General features: G+C 50.9%; 1 protein-coding gene across 8 annotated transcripts in view; it reads right to left on the bottom strand.

Annotated features, from left to right (window-relative positions):
* Window positions 1–15,618, bottom strand: part of LOC110597529 (dihydropyrimidinase-related protein 1) — a 153,527-nt gene that overhangs the window by 86,001 nt on the left and 51,908 nt on the right. The gene's annotated exons all lie outside the window — the stretch shown is intronic.

Here is a 15,618-nt window from a genome sequence, read left to right as displayed (position 1 = left end):
AGTGTTGGTCTCCTTGGGAGCCGGTGGGCCCCCAGGTCAGATTTGTCCCTGATGTCCCTGGTGCCCGGGCAGGAAGGCAGGAGAGAGGTGGGGAGGGCAGGGAACACAGGAGGGAAAAAGGGAGACAGGCCGAGCCAGAGCACGTCCAAGCCTTGTGCATGTGTGAGCAAGCGAGGAACTCCCCAGGACTTGGACTAAGCCGGGGCCAGCAGTGTGGCAGTCCTTGCACTCCAGGCCCAGGAGTCCTGCTACAAGGGCATTTGTGTCTCATGTAGATCCCCAGCCCCATGTGTCCCCAGCTCCGGGTTTGTGAGGGCTTTTCTCAGTCATTCTCATATTGGGGAAGATGGAATCACTGATGGTCATACATGGTGCCCAGATTACAATGGTCTCACTTGCTATTCTTTGAATTCAGATGGTGTGAACATGATGCACATTCAGTGGAAACTGAACTTCAAATCTCAGCTGTGGACCCTCACCTGGGCTAGCCACCGCAGCCATGTCCTTTATCACAGTATCAGTTAGCAGCCACAAGGCAGCCATCAGTCAGCCCTGTGACCTCAAGGGAAATGCCTGGCCTGGCCACCGTGGGCCCTCTGCTAAGCCAGGATGGGCGGCAGGTCTGGCGGATCCAAGGCATTTTCCACTTGCAATAGATTGAGCTCATGATGAGCTACTGTCAGGGGAGAAGCATCTGAATTCTCAGTTCACAAAAGAGAAACACAAAGACCAGGGTGATTCCCCCGAAGCCATGAGAAGGATGAGAAAGAGAGACCGCTGCGTCTAGGCTCGCTGTTGGAAGTCTCAACACATCTTCCTCAGAACTTCACAAACTAAGTGTATAAAAACGGCCATGAAATCTGAAGAACACAATCAACAAGTTCCATATGACAGACATGAACAGAAGTCTCAAACCAGTCCTAACCAAATGTTAGGCATGCCATGACCAAACACCCAAACAACATTTGCCAGAAGTCTCCATGGTCTTGACAACTGAGCAAGTCCCCATAGTGGAAAGGTGGAAGTCGCAGGGACCACGTTCTCTGCCTACAATGCAACTAAAACACAACAAAATCCATGCATCGGGAATTTAAAAAATATGCTTCTAAATGACTCCTGCACCGAGGAGGAGTCACAGAGCCACTGAGGGGGTCCTCGGTCTCTGCCTCAGGGCTCTGTTCAGTGACCTGCTCCAACAGAACAAATTACAAAGTGCCAGGTGCCTGCGGGTGGCCACGGGAGGGGCAGCTGAGGGAGGGGAAGGGCGAGACTTCCCAGGATGGGATAAGACAGGCAACAGGGCAGCTCCTAACCAAGTTACTGGGTCCCTAGAACAAGCTTTTTTTTTTTTTTAATCCTCCCTGAGCCTCAGTTTCCTCCAATCCGACAGCTGGGCTGATCCACCCCCAGGTTTCAGATGACCGTTTTGTTTTCTCAACTTAATTTTAATCCACCCCCGTTTTCGATTCTGCTGTTTCGCACTGATCCAGCAAACGCTCTCATTGCAACAACCTGTCAGCCCCTTCATAATCTCCCGTCAGCACGCTCGGCCTCCCGCCTCTGCTTCTCCCGTCCTCCCAGGCTGCGGCTGAGACAGATGGCTCCCTGTGGAGTGGCGCCTTCCTCTGTCTGCTCGCCTTTATCTGCTTCTTTGATTTATGAAAAAACGGAACAAATCCATCACCACGGGCCCCTCAGTCATCGTCCCATCAACCCCTTTTTACCGACCTCTCTGCTCTCCACTCCTTTCCCCACCTGGTCCAAAAACGGTCTTCCTGGACCCAGAGCAGTCGTCCCCCTGCCTGAAGCTCCCCCTACAAGTTCAAGATCTGCAGCGGCCAGGTGAGACTCTGCACACCCACTGTGTCCCCTCCCTGGCAGAGTCCAAGGGCTATCCTTTACATCTGAGCATCTGCTCATCTTCCTCCTTCCCTGCACAGCTGGAGGACTTGGCAAACATCTGGAGGTGGAACCAGCCAGGTGTGTGAAGTCCCTCCAGTCTCGAGCAGTGGCCATCTCTGCACCAGGTGAGCTCGTCAGCTTTCCATTGCTGTGACAAAATACCTGAGATAATCAACTGGAGAAAAGGACAAGTTTATTTAACTCACAGTGTTACGGGTTGCCTCTCGTCACTCAGCCCCATTGCTCTGGGCCTGTGGCAGCACAGTCTGTCATGGTAGGAGCCCATGGCGTAGGAGGCCCGTTCAACTTGTGGTGGCCTGGAAGCAACTGAACAGGAAAGGGCCAGAGTCACAATGTCCCCTTCAAGGACACACCCCCAATGGCCTAACTTCCCACTGGCCCAGCCTCCTGAAGGTTCCACCATCTCCTAATAGTGCCACTGGCTGGTGACCAAGTCTTCAGCACGTGGCCAGTGGAGAACATTCCAGATCCAAGCCTGCAGCACTGACCTGAAGTGCTGGTCTTGCAGCTTGCCCATGCACAGCAGAAGACCCCGGGGACAGACCCTGTGTGGCTCTCCCCTCCTGAGTGGGGTTCCTTCAGTCCTTGCCACTCCAACCCTGCTTTGGACCTAATTGATAATTTCTGTATTTCCTACGAAGCAGCCTCTCCTGTTCTTAGCAGGAGAAGTCCCACCCGACCCAGCCCTGCATCCTACTTTTAACCAAAAGCTCATAAGCTGCAAAGGTTCAGAGGCAGAAGCAAGGAGTGGGTGGGTGGAGAACCTGTGATCAGGCCATTTAACAGTGAGAACCCCAGATGTTCTAGAGGACAGACTGTGGCTGTTCTAGTCCCCCAACCCCACAGGCTTCTCAGTCTCCCTCAGCTGTCGTCCTCCATCCTGGGAGAAGCCCACCTGAGGTGCACAGACTTCTCATGGGTGAACAGCAGCAGATCACAGTCCTGCACAGGTAGGGTTCTGCAGCTCACCTGGAACGTGGTTTACTGCTGCAGGTTTGCCTAGGACCCTGCCCTCACATTGACAGAAAGCTCCCATGTGCCCTTCTAGCCCCTCAAGGGCAGCCAGGATCCCACCATCCCGGTCCCCTCCACGGATCTGCAGACTCCACCTGAACATTCCTAGTGACAGCAAAGTCCTAGCCTCCCCAGGGGGCTACTTTGCAGTGGCTAATGTTGATGGGCAAATAACTGGGGCCTCAGAGGACTCCCTGCAAAGCTGATGCAAGGGGACCCCTCAGAGGACCCCTCCCACCCATGTGTGCAAAAGGTAGAATCTGGCTCTCCATGCCCTGAGCTGGCTTTGTCACGTGCTCACACCAGCAGAAAAGGGGCAGAAGTGACACTGGGAGCTCTGTGCCTGGGCCTCAGGAGACCTCAGTGCTCCTGCTCTCTCTCTTGGAACGCTGCTTTGGGATTCACGTGCACAAACCTGAGTGCGTCTCCTGGAGGCTGAGAGGCCGTGTGGAGGAGAGAACATCAGAGCTGAACAGACCTACTGACTGACAACTAGCATCAGCCAGCAGCCACGGAGCCTCTCAGCCTTCCCAGCCCCCTCTGGACCTGATGAGAGACCCAGTGAGACCAGCAGAAAACCATCTGCAGAGCTGATCCACAAGCCTAGCCCATGTGCATGTACACAGCAAATGGTGGGGTTTAGGCCAGGAAGATTTGGGGTGCTTTATCAGCTAATGATATCCAATAACCCACTCTCCTTGCAGTCAATACAATGTGGTTTTGGTGGTGGTGGAGGAGGAGAGCCACAGTAAACGGGGGCTTCCTCTGTAGACTCTGTGATGAGCCTGTTTAACGCCTGGACCATGGAAACCTTTGATCATTCTTACAGCCATCTCATAAGTGCTATTATCATCCCTATTTGCTACTGGGGAAAGGGAGACCCCAAGAGACAGGTTGCAGAGCTCACAGGTGGCCGGGTCTCGGCTGGGACTTGGGTGTAGGGATTCAGTTTGACACGACTGCAGCCATCTTGAGCGACACCCAGAGCTTCCCTGGTCAGGTTTCCTGCATAACCTCCCAGAAAACTAGAAATGGACAAAACAGTGTGGTGGTTTGTGAAGCTTTGTGACCAGGCCCTGGCACCAGTCTGAGCCCGGCCTTTGGATATTAGTGTCGGGTAAACCAGGCGTGTTCTGGCTTGCATGAGGCCACCTTTGTCCTGACCAATAGATACGCCCCTCCTACTGGTCCAAACTGCAGGGATTCAGTGGTCTTGCTGTTGCCCAGGACCACAATTCTGTCAGCAAGTCCCCCAACAACCCGCACTCCCTGCAGACCTGGGTTTGAGGGCCTCTTTGTCTCGGGACACCTCAGGGTGGGACTGGGTTGTTCTGGAGCATTGGGTGCACTGGTCCCTGGTCCTGTCCCAGGCCACTCCCCCACCTCACGCCCCTCCCCCTGCCTGCCCCCATGGGCACCCTCCCTGGCACTGCTCCTCTACACACACCTATCATGTGCACCATGCCCTTCTGGAAATGTAGGGTGCCGGCTTCCAGGACACAGAGACCAGGCCTCTGCCCTGACGTCTCTGGGGTCACACTGAACGCTGTGAGTGAGTCGTGTCCTGCAGCCTGGCTGGCTCCCCAGCATCACCCCCGTGCCACAGAATAGTAGTGTGGCCCAGGTTTTCCAAACCAAGACCTGACTCCTTTCCTTGTCCTTCTTAGGTCTTGGCTCCTGGGTCCAGTCCCAGAACCTCCTGGATGCTCAGTGTCAGCCAAGTGGCACTCAGCCTGGCTGCGTGCACATTTATGGGAGGCAGGACGTTTGCTATGCCCTGGGGACAGGACTGGCTCTGGGGAGCTTTGGGGAGAGGTGGCAGCAGGTTTGAGGTGATGGGGGACAGGGGTGGGTCGAGGGGACTGCAAGGGCCTTTCTGCACACAGAGCCCCAGGAGGCAGCAGCAATCGATGCCAGAGAAATCAATAGGTGCCAGCCTGGTTTCCAGAGAGCTGAGAGCAGGCACAGGCACAGGCGCAGAGTGGGCCTGGTTCAGGCTGGGAGCATGGAGGTCAGACAGGACCAGAGGGGCCGAAATGCTGGCTCTGCAAGGGCCTCGCGTGCTCCAGCTCTCAGTCAGTTGTCGCATTTGTGAAATGAGGGACAATACTGATTTTGTGGTGTCATTTAGAAGTTAAACATGGCTCCATGTGTGAAAGACCTTGGAAAATGCCCCCTGCAGTTTGGTAGACAGTCGGGCTTACATAGTAATGGTTGATTAATAGCCAAATAACAACATCAAATCAACAGGGAGAGCTCGCCGCATGCCAGGCCTGTCCCAAGCCTTTACATAGTTAATACAGGTGCACAGGAAGGTGTGCCTCCCCTCTCCTTATGGGGACATGCAGGCACAGAGAACTAAGCAACTTCAGCAGTTTGAGCACCCTCTTGCTGTTGGCCGTGCCAGGCTTGGTCAGGCCCTGGGTGTGGATGGTCCTCATTTTCTAGGCAGATCTGGAAAGCCTCTAGCCTGACCCACACAGGGCACAATAAAGGCTCTGCTTCTTTCCTCCCAACACCAGCAGCTATTCCTCCATTGTGGAGTGTCCCCAGAAGCACTCCCAGTGGGACTCCTAAACTGGTCACATCTGTTCCCAAACTACTCTGAACACAACAGAACCAAGCAATATCTTGATGATGTTTCTCTACATTCCCCTTGAAGATGAACCTCTGCAGTCTCCCAGGGTCACACTTGGCAGTCCCACGTTCAGTTTTGGGATTCCACTGGAGAGGGCTCTCTGCGTGGGTGTCCCAGCACCAGTGGGTGACACCTGGTACAGCCTGAGAGTCCCCCATTGGGGAGTAGGAGGGTCGGAGTAACTGGCCTCTGCCATTCCCCCCACCTGAGTGATCTTGGGGAGACTCATGCACTTCAGAGCCTCAGTTCCCTGATCTGAGACTGGGAACCCTTTCCCTGACCCTCCTCCTCACATGGCTGTTGGCTGAAGCAAGAGCACACGTCAGGAGACGCCCTCCGGACTGCAAAGCCACCCAGAAACAGCAGGGAAGGCCTTGAGCATCTTAGCCCAGCAGCCTGGAAGATACCCAGAGGCGGGGCCAGCGAAGGCCAGGAGACGGAGCCTGACCACGCCTCCCCCCCCCCACCCCCGGAAGGCACCCCATTGGGAGCCCCTTCCCTGTGTGAGACTGCACCAATGGGGTGTTCGTCTCCTCTCCTTACATGGCAAGTTCCTTGAGAGTGAGGACAAGCACCACAGCTGTCTAAATGGGAAGACAGTCCACAGGCGCCAGGTCAGATCGAGGGGGTCAAGGCCTGCTTACCACCAGGGAGGGCAACGCACAGCTGGCCTCTGGCGGCCTCCACAAGCCAAGTGTCTCTGACACGTGTGGTAGCCAATGGGACAGACCCCTGGACAGAAAGTCACAAGGCCCAAGCTTGGATCATCTGGAGCTCAGCACTGAGCTTGGCACCCTCACCTGTCCTGGACAGTTTCAGTGGACACACCAAGTCCCCTTCTGCTCCCAGCCTCCCTAGGCCTTCCTTGGAGTGATCCTCCCATCCCCCACTGGGGTCAAAGGCCCCTCTGGACCCACAGATCTCTGGGGGGAACGGCTGTTAAACAGCCGTCTCTCCACGTGCCCCCAGGGGATCTGCCCTGGCCTCTGCTCCCTGCACCTCACACACACTGGGCAAATATTTATGGAGCAAATGAGTGATGGGGGCTGGAGACATAGCTCTGTTGGTAGAGTGCTTGCCTCACATGCACAAGGCCCTGGTTCAACCCCCAGCACCACACACACACACACAAACACACACACACACACACACACACACACTCTCTCTCTCACACACACACACAGACAAGGCTCAATGGAGCTATGGGAAATGGAAGCCAGTAGGTCCAGCGGCATGGGGCAGGGGGTCTAGGGAGACTTCCCAGGAGGTGGGGGCAGAAGGGAGGACTGAGCTGCCCAGGCACCTGCTCTAGCTTCCTCCTTACAGAACCTGCTCTATGGGCAAGGACTGGTAGCACGGCACAGAGACCCTGCCCGAGGCCTCGTGGCTGGTAAGTGCAGTGGCTGGGTTCGCCCAGGTGTGGCCAGCTCCTGCTTCCTACAGTGAACCGTGGCGGGGGACCAGCGGCTGCAGCACGTGGCTCTGTGCACTCAGGTGCTCTGGGTGGCGAAGCAGACTCCAGTGCCCTCGGGGCCCCAGCCCCACAGCAGACAGCGAGCAGAAGCAGAGGCCTGTTCCCCCAGCAGACAGCTTTCCAGTTAGACAGCCGCAGTGGCAGCCAGCGCCATCCATCTTCTTCAGGGGCCATTCACGACTCCGCTTGGCACCGACTCCCCAGGGACCGAGTGATGCTAGTGCTCGGCGTCCAGCTGAGGCCAAACCTCGGGGGACTTGCTTCATTTTCTTCCAGGCCTTCTGCGTTTGATGAGCAGGTCCAGGCATCTGCTCCAGGAGGCAGGGATGGGGAGGAGGAGGGCCAGGCTGTGAGTGGGGAGCATCTGCGGCTTCAGTGCCTGGGCAGGAATCAGGAGCACTTTGAAGGAGGAGCCTGGGAGACGTAATCTGGTCCAATGCCTTCGCCTTGGGGAGGAGGAGACAAGCCTGGAGAGGGCTGCTGCCTGCCCAGGGACACACAGCTGGGGCACGTCCAGGCCGCCTCTCTCCTCATGCCCACGGCCTCTTTGTTCTCATCTCAGGGGCCTCTCTTAATCCTTCCGGAGAGAGTTGATGATTTTTTCAAGCTGGCTCTGTGCTGGGCCCCGGGGGACCCTGGCCAGCAGGTCTCTCCTGTACTTCAGATACTCTTGACCCCAGCTCCATCCACTCTCGGGCTCTAGAGGCTAACCTGTAGGGATGACCCAGAAGTCTGGCCCGAAGGAGGGTGTCGCCAGGACTCCCTTGGGCTCTGACTTCCCCTGGGTTCAGCCAGAGGGAGGACACACAGTGAAGAGCCCAAGAGAGGAACTGGAGGCTTCCAGAATTTATTCAACACCCAGCAGGAGAAGGTCTGGTGTGGCCAGGACCCCCACAGGAAATGAGACACCAGAGGTGTCTGGGAAATGACACCCTGCTGGGCTCCGGCCGGGAATGCGGGCAAGCCGGCCACGGCACCTCTGAGAACGCGATTTCCATCCTCCCGTGTCCTCTTCCAGGTGTGTGCGGACCTGCCTGCCCTGCTCGCCCTGGGGACAGTAAGTGGTCAGACGGGGGCCCAGGTGAACAGATTGGCTATCTGATAAAGTTAAAGAGTCATCATTTGAAGAATGACGATGGAACAATCGGGAATATTTATAAATTAAAGACACAGTGTCTCGTTTCACTCCACCGCCACTGGGTGCAGGGGTGGGAGTGGGCAAGAAGACGCCGCAGAGTCCCCTGGTGAAGATGCTTGAGCGGCAGCTCCTCTGTGACTCTGTGACTGTCACAGGAGGAGATGAGCTCAGAGAGGAGGCCCAGCCTTGCTTCCGCCCTTGGCCGGAGAGTGTCCCCGTCCCCCCTGGCTCACACGCCCTGGTGCTTGGCTGCTTTCTAGAGTTCTGGGCATTGGAAACAGAGGCCTGTGGAATGCCCAGTCCTAAGGTCCACCTTCAAGGTGTCTGCAGGACAGCTGGCCTCCCCCTGGGAAATGAGACACCAGAGAGGCCGATGGCCAAAGAGGCTCAGAACGGAGATTTGAGCGGGACCGTCCGGCGAGAGGGGGCTCACTCTGAGGGTGTGGGGCCTCTAGGGGCAGGTGTGCAGCTCTTCACCCAGAGACTCAGTCTCCTGGAACCTCCAGGGGAGAACGTGGTGGGTTCCAGGGGCCTGGGGAGGACGGGGAGGAGCCTGATGACTGGTAAGGAGAGAGGCCAGGCCCTCTTTCTTAGTAACAGGACAATACAGTAAAGCCACCTGCAGTGGGGAGGCGGGAGCCGGTGGTCACAAAGTCAGAGAACCAGAAAGGGAACCAGGACTCAGATTAGATCCTGGAGGGGCCACTGTGATCCTGGAGCTCACTAGAGGCAGAGCCAGGATGGTCCAGTGTGTCTCACTCTGAGGGTCTGAGAAGTGTGGATGTGAAGTGGAGGAAAGGTGTCCCTGCCTGAGATGAAACGCAAGGTCCTCATGACAGTGGCTCAGATGAAACGCCTGCAACCGAGGGACCAAGGCAGGTGGCATGCAGCCAACACCTCCGCCACCATCAGGGGAACTTCCCAGACCCAGGTGAGTCCCTCCCCCACCCTCACGCCCTCGCTGCCTGCCTCTCAGACCTCCCCCACCCAGAAACACCTCTTTCAGCAGGGACAGCTGGTGGCCAGGAGCAATGTGGTGGAGCACAGGGTAGGAATCCTGTTCTTCTTTCTGCACCATTTCCTTCCTACCCTCCGCTCCCAAAGCAAAAACGAAAAGGATAATGCTATTTTCTCACTGATAGGAACTTGTGCTAGCAACAAGGAGATACAGTGAAAGATGTGCTGGAAGCATCACTAAATTAAAATTAGCAACTAGTTCACGCATTCATTGACCCCCAGTGGGCACAGGCATTGGAGAAGCAGCTGCAAATAAACCAGCATTGGGGACAGAAAGACATGGCCAGGCCCTGGCTGGGCTCTGAAGCAGAAGGTGACAGGACCTGCCGATGGGGGGAATCTAAAGGCCACGGGGAGACCGGCAAGGTGGGAGGGACAGCAGGAGCTGAGCTCCTTCTCAGCCTTCTTTGCTGAGAATTCCTGCGGATGCCAGGGAAGCCAGCTAGATGGCACTGGGACTCCTGGGAAGGCTGGACGTGGGTTCTGCAGGCACGGTGGGCAGGGCCCTGGGGCTGGGGGACAGGCTACAGCCACCGGAGATGCAATGGCTGGCTATGACGGAGTCCCTTTAAAACTAAAAGCCCTAAACTGATCTTTTAAATTCCTGATAAAAGTCAGCTTTAAGATTTTAGTTTCCTTGCTCTGAAGTGGAAACTGAGGAACTGGCTCCAGAGCCTGGGCGGTCTCCAGCAAGGGCGGGGAACTGGATCAGAATCTACTCTCGGTCAGCACCCGCTGCAGACCTACACGGGCGCCTTTCTTCCTATAACAGCTGTTCATCCTTCCAGGGCCCCCTGTTCCTTAGAAACCAGGGGGCATGGTGATGCCTGTGTGGATTCTGGTGCCGGAGCATCCAGATATCCCCCCCAAGGTGGACAAGTGGCTTCTGAGCCCCGTCCAGACACATGGTGTCCCTGAGGCAGGGGTGGGCGATGCCAGCGTGCCAGATGGCAGAACAGAGAAGGTTGCTTTCCTGGCGGCTCCATGGCATGGAACCAAGAAAGCAGACAGACAGACAGCGTCTCTGCAAGTGAAGTGCCAGAGACCTTCAGGGACACTGCAAGTCCCAGGGTAGGAACTCTACTGCCTCAGATCCATACTGCTAGATGGGAAGACAGAACATGAAGAAGCAAGGGAACAGATCAAGCAAACAAGCCAAGACACTCTAATAACAGAAGCCATCCACGCCACAGTGGGAGGAACATCAGAGAAGGGGTTTAGAGTGTGCCTAGTTAAACTGATCTGTGAGGTAAAGAGAGTACAAGGGAAAACACAGGAAGTGAAAGATCCCTTCAATAAAGAGACAGAGATTCTGAAAAAAAAAAGTAAAACTCCTCAAAATGAAGGCATCAACAAACCAAATTTAAAATTCAGTTGAGGGGCCGGGGTTGTGGCTCAATGGTAGAGCGCTTGCCTAGCATGCGTGACGCACTGGGTTCAATTCTCAGCACCACATACAAATAAAAAGAACAAAGGTCCATCAACAACTAAAAAATATTTTTTAAAAATTCAGTTGAAAGCATCACCAACAAACTAAACCACTTGGAAGACAGAGTTTCAGGCAATGAAGACGAAATATATAATCTTGAAAATAAAGTTGACCGTGGAGAAAAGACATTAAGAGACCATGAAGAGAACTTTCAAGAAATATGGGATACCTGAAAAGACCAAATTTAAGATTTATTGGGATAGATGAAGGCACAGAGACACAAGCCAAAGGAATGCACAACCTTTTCAATGAAATGATGTCAAACTCTTTCCCAAAACCTAGAGAGTGATATGGAAAATCAAATACAGGAGGCTTACAGCACCCCAAATATACAAAATCACAACAGACCCACATCAAGGCACTTTATAATGAAAATGCCTAACATACAGAATGATTGAATTTTAAAGGCTGCCAGGGAAAAACAAGAGGTGACATCTCGAGGGAAACTAACTGGATCTCAGCTGGTCTCTCAACCCAGACCCTCAAAGCGAGGGGGTCTGGAACAGTAGTCACCAGCTGGGAAGGACAGCGAGGCCGCCGAGAGTGCTGGGCTCAGTAAAATAGATAAAATCCTCGGAACTGATGAGGCAGTAAGAACCTTCCACGATGACGGTTCACAACTAGGAAGCCTTCACTACAAAACACACTCAATAAGGTGTTTCACAAAGAGAAGAAAAGTAAAGGTGAAAATGAGCAGAGGGAGGAGCTGCCCTGAATCAGTGGGTAAAGAATTCAAGTTAAAACCAGAAATAAACCTAAATGAAAGGGAATAAAAATCTTATCTCAATAATAATATTGAAAGCAAATGGCCTAAATTCATCCATCCAAAGACGTAGATTGGAAGACTGGATTAAACAAAGAGGCCCAACAACGTGCTGTCTCCAAGGACTTGCCTCCTAGGTGAAGGTGAAGGATGGGAGAAACACACTCACACGGATCTCGTGAACCCGCAGGGTTTCTATCCTTGTATCAGACAAAGGGAACTTCAACCAGAGTTAATCAGGTGACCAAGAAGGTCGTTTCATATGCTTAATGGAATTCTAGATCAGGAAGACATGATAATATTTATGCCCCAAGCAATGGAGCATCTGTGTCCATCAAACAAACCTGTCACAATTTTAGGAACCCAATGGATTATTTCACAATAATACTGGGTGACTTTAACACAGTTCTCTCAATACCCTATAGATCCTCCAAACAAAACCTAAATAAACTATAGAACAAAAAATATAATTGATAATTTAGACTCAACAGACATATATAGAATATTTTATCCATCAAAAATTGAATAGACTTTCTTCTCAGTAGCTCATGGATCCTTCTCTAAAGTAGACCATAACTTAGGCCACAAAGCAATTCTTAGCAAATACAAAAAAAAAAAAAAGAGAGAGAGAGAGATAATATCTTAATTCCTACCAGATCATAATGAAATGAAATCAGAAATCAATGATAAAATAAAAAATAGAAGGTACTCTAACACTTGGAGACCAAATTTATTGAATGATGAATGGGTAGTAGAAGAAATCAGGGATGAAATAAGAAAATACTTAGAGGTAAATGAGAATAGTGACACAGCATATCAAAATCTCTGGGACTGATGAAGGCAGGTGCTGAGAGGAAAGTTCATGGTATTGAGCTCCTTCATTAAAAGAGTAGAAAGTCAACAAATAAAAAAGCAAACATTGTATCTCGCAGCCCTAGAAAAAGAAGAGCAAACGAATACCAAAAGCAGCAGAAGAGAGGAAATAATTAAAATCAGAGCTGAAATCAATGAAATTGAAACCAAAAAAATCAACAAACCAAAAAGTTGGTTCTTTGAAAAATATCAACAAAATTGATAAACCCTTAGCCAAGCTAACAAAGAGAAAAAGAAAGAAAACCCAAATTACTAAAATTCACAATGAAAAAGGAAATATCGCAATGAATACTACTGAAATAAAGATGATAATCACAACCTATTTTGAAAATTTATGCTCTAATAAAATAGAAAAGTTTGAAGACATTGACAAATTCCTAGAGACATATGACCTACCCAAATTGCATGAGGAGGATGTAAAATATTTGAATAGATCAATTTTAAGCAATGAAATTGGAGATGCAATCAAAGGCTTACCAAGAAAGAAAAGCCCGACTAGACAGATTCTCAGCCATGTTCTACAGGACCTTCAAAGACGGACTAACACTTATCCTCCTCAAATTACTCCATGAAATAGAAAAGGAGGGAACCTTCCAAACTCATTCTACGAAGCCAATATCACCCTGATACCAAAACAAGACAAGACACAACAAGGAAAGAAAATTTAGATCAATATCCCTGATGAACATAAATGCAAAATTCTTAATAAAATACTAGCTAATAACATACAAAAACATATTTAAAAGATAGTGCACCATGATCAAGTGGGGTTCATCCCAGGGATGCAAGGTTAGTGCAATAAATGGAAATCAATAAGTGTAATTTATCACATCAATAGAATTAAAGACAAGAATCACATGATTATCTCAGTAGATGTAGAAAAAGCATTAGACAAAAATACAGCACCCCTTCATGTTCAATACATTAGAAAAACTAGGAGTAGTTTTTTTTAAACCTCAACATTGTAAAACCTGTATCTGCTAAACCCAAGGCCAACATCATTCTAGAAAGAGAAAAATTGAAAGCATTCCCTCTTAAAACTGGAAGAAGATAACGATGTCCTTTTCCACCACTTCTATTCCACATAGTTCTTGAAACCCTAGCCAGAGCGATTAGACAAGAGAAAGAAATTCAAGGGAATCAAATGGGAAAAGTAGAACTCAAAGGATCCCTGTTTGCTGACAATATAATTCTATACTTAGAAGACCAAAAAAACTCCGCCATCACACTTCTAGAACTCATAAATGAATTCAACAAAGAGCAAAATATATAATTAACACCCATAAATCAATTGCATTCCATACACCAGTGATAAACCAATGGAAAGAGAAATTAGGAATACTACCCCATTCATAATAGCCTCAAAAAATAAAATATTTGGGAATCAATCTAACAAAAGAGGTGAAAGACCTCTACAATGAAAACTATAAAAAACTAAAGATATTGAAGAAGACCTTAGAAGATGGGAAAATCTCCATGTTCTTGGATAGGCAGAATTAATGTTATTAAAATACCCATACTACCACAAACACTATACAGATTTAACACAATTCCTATTAAGGTCCCAATGACATTCTTCATAGAAATAGAAAAAGCAGTCATGAAATTCATTTGGAAAAATAAGAGACCCAGAATAGCTAAAGCAATCCTTAGCAAGAAGAGTGAAGCAGGAGGCATCACAGTACCAGACCTTAAACTATACTACAGAGCCATAGTTACAAAAATGGCATGGTATTGGCACCCAGACAGACACGGCAACAAATGGTGCAGAACAGAGGACACAGAGAGAAACCTACATAAATACACTTACCTCCTACTAGACAAAGCGGCCATAAACATACATGGAGGAAAGACAGCCTCTTCAACAACTGGTGCTGGGAAAACTGGAAAATCCTTGTGTAATAAAATAAAATTAGACCCCTATCTCTCACCCTGCCCCAAACCCAACTCTAAGTGGATCAAGGATCTATACATTAGACCAGAGGCACACACCTTCTAGAAGAAAATGAAGGCCCAATTCTCCATCATGTCAGCTTAGGAACCGAATTCCTCAACACGATTCCGAAGTGCAAGAAGTAAAATAAAGAATCAAACAGGATGAATTCAAACTAAGAAGCTTCTTCACAGCAAAGGAAACAATCAAGAACGTGAAGAGAGAGTCTACAGGATGGGAGAGAATCTTTGCCACCTGCACCTCAATAGATAGAGCACCAATCTCCAGGATGTACAAACAACTCAAAAAACTCAGCACCAACAAAAACCAAATAATCCTGTCAGTAAATGAGCAAAGGAGCTGAGCAGACACTTCACAGAAGAAGAGATATGATCGGTCAACAAATACATGGAAAAATGTTCAACATCACCATCCATTAGAGAAATGCAAATTAAAACTACACTGAGAGTTCACCTCACTCCAGTCAGAATGGCAGTCATCAAGAAAACCAGTAAAAATAAATGTTGGCGAGGCTGTGGGGGGAAAGGCGCACTCGTCCATCGCTGGTGGGACTGCAGATTGGTGCAACCACTCTGGAAAGCAGGATGGAGATTCTTCATCCCCTCCCACTCCACTTCCCTTCCTTAAGGAAACTCGGAGGAAGATTTCAAACTTCCTACAAGACCAGAGATGGCCGATCAGAAGGTCCTCCTTTCTAGAGGCCTCTGTTCCTACCTGTGGGGATGCAGGAAAGATGTCCGGGCAGCTAGGCTGTTGTTCTGGGCCACGGTCCGGCTCGGACCAGTGGACCACCCTAAAAACCAAAATGGAGTGGCTGTGCTAAATCTGCACGTCACCACACCAAGACCCACAGTTATGCGCCTCTCTAGGGGACACCAGGGAGTTGGAGGCGGTTTCCCGGAGGCCAGTCTCCGCTCCGTGTGCTCTAAAGCCTAGGAAACCCAAAGCGCCTGACGTTGGCCAAAGGGTTATTTTTCTCTTATCCTGTTTGCATCCTATGAGGAAAGGAACGGCAGCCGCCAGTCGCTTGCCCTTGCTCTCTGCTCCTCCCAGGCCCCTGTCTGGGAAGCCAGCCTCCTCGGTGGCTCAGTGGGACCCGTGGTGCTGGCTGATTCTGGAAGCGCCAATACAGCCCGGGAAGATCTTCAGCCTGATTAAAAAGGAAGTTCAGGGTGACTCTCTGGGGTCCTCCTGTGGCCAGGCCTTGGGCCGCCCCACCCTTGCTGCAGGCAGGATGCTCTGCCTGCATTTTGGTTCTGCCTGGGAATCCTGCACCCTGTGGAGGCTGCCAAAGAGAGCTACGGACCCCACAAGGGCCCCACGCAGGCCCCAGGC

The sequence above is a fragment of the Ictidomys tridecemlineatus genome, chromosome 9 (assembly GCF_052094955.1).
Source record: "Ictidomys tridecemlineatus isolate mIctTri1 chromosome 9, mIctTri1.hap1, whole genome shotgun sequence".
Lineage (NCBI taxonomy): Eukaryota > Metazoa > Chordata > Mammalia > Rodentia > Sciuridae > Ictidomys > Ictidomys tridecemlineatus.
This window is presented reverse-complemented; position numbering and strand designations above follow the sequence as displayed.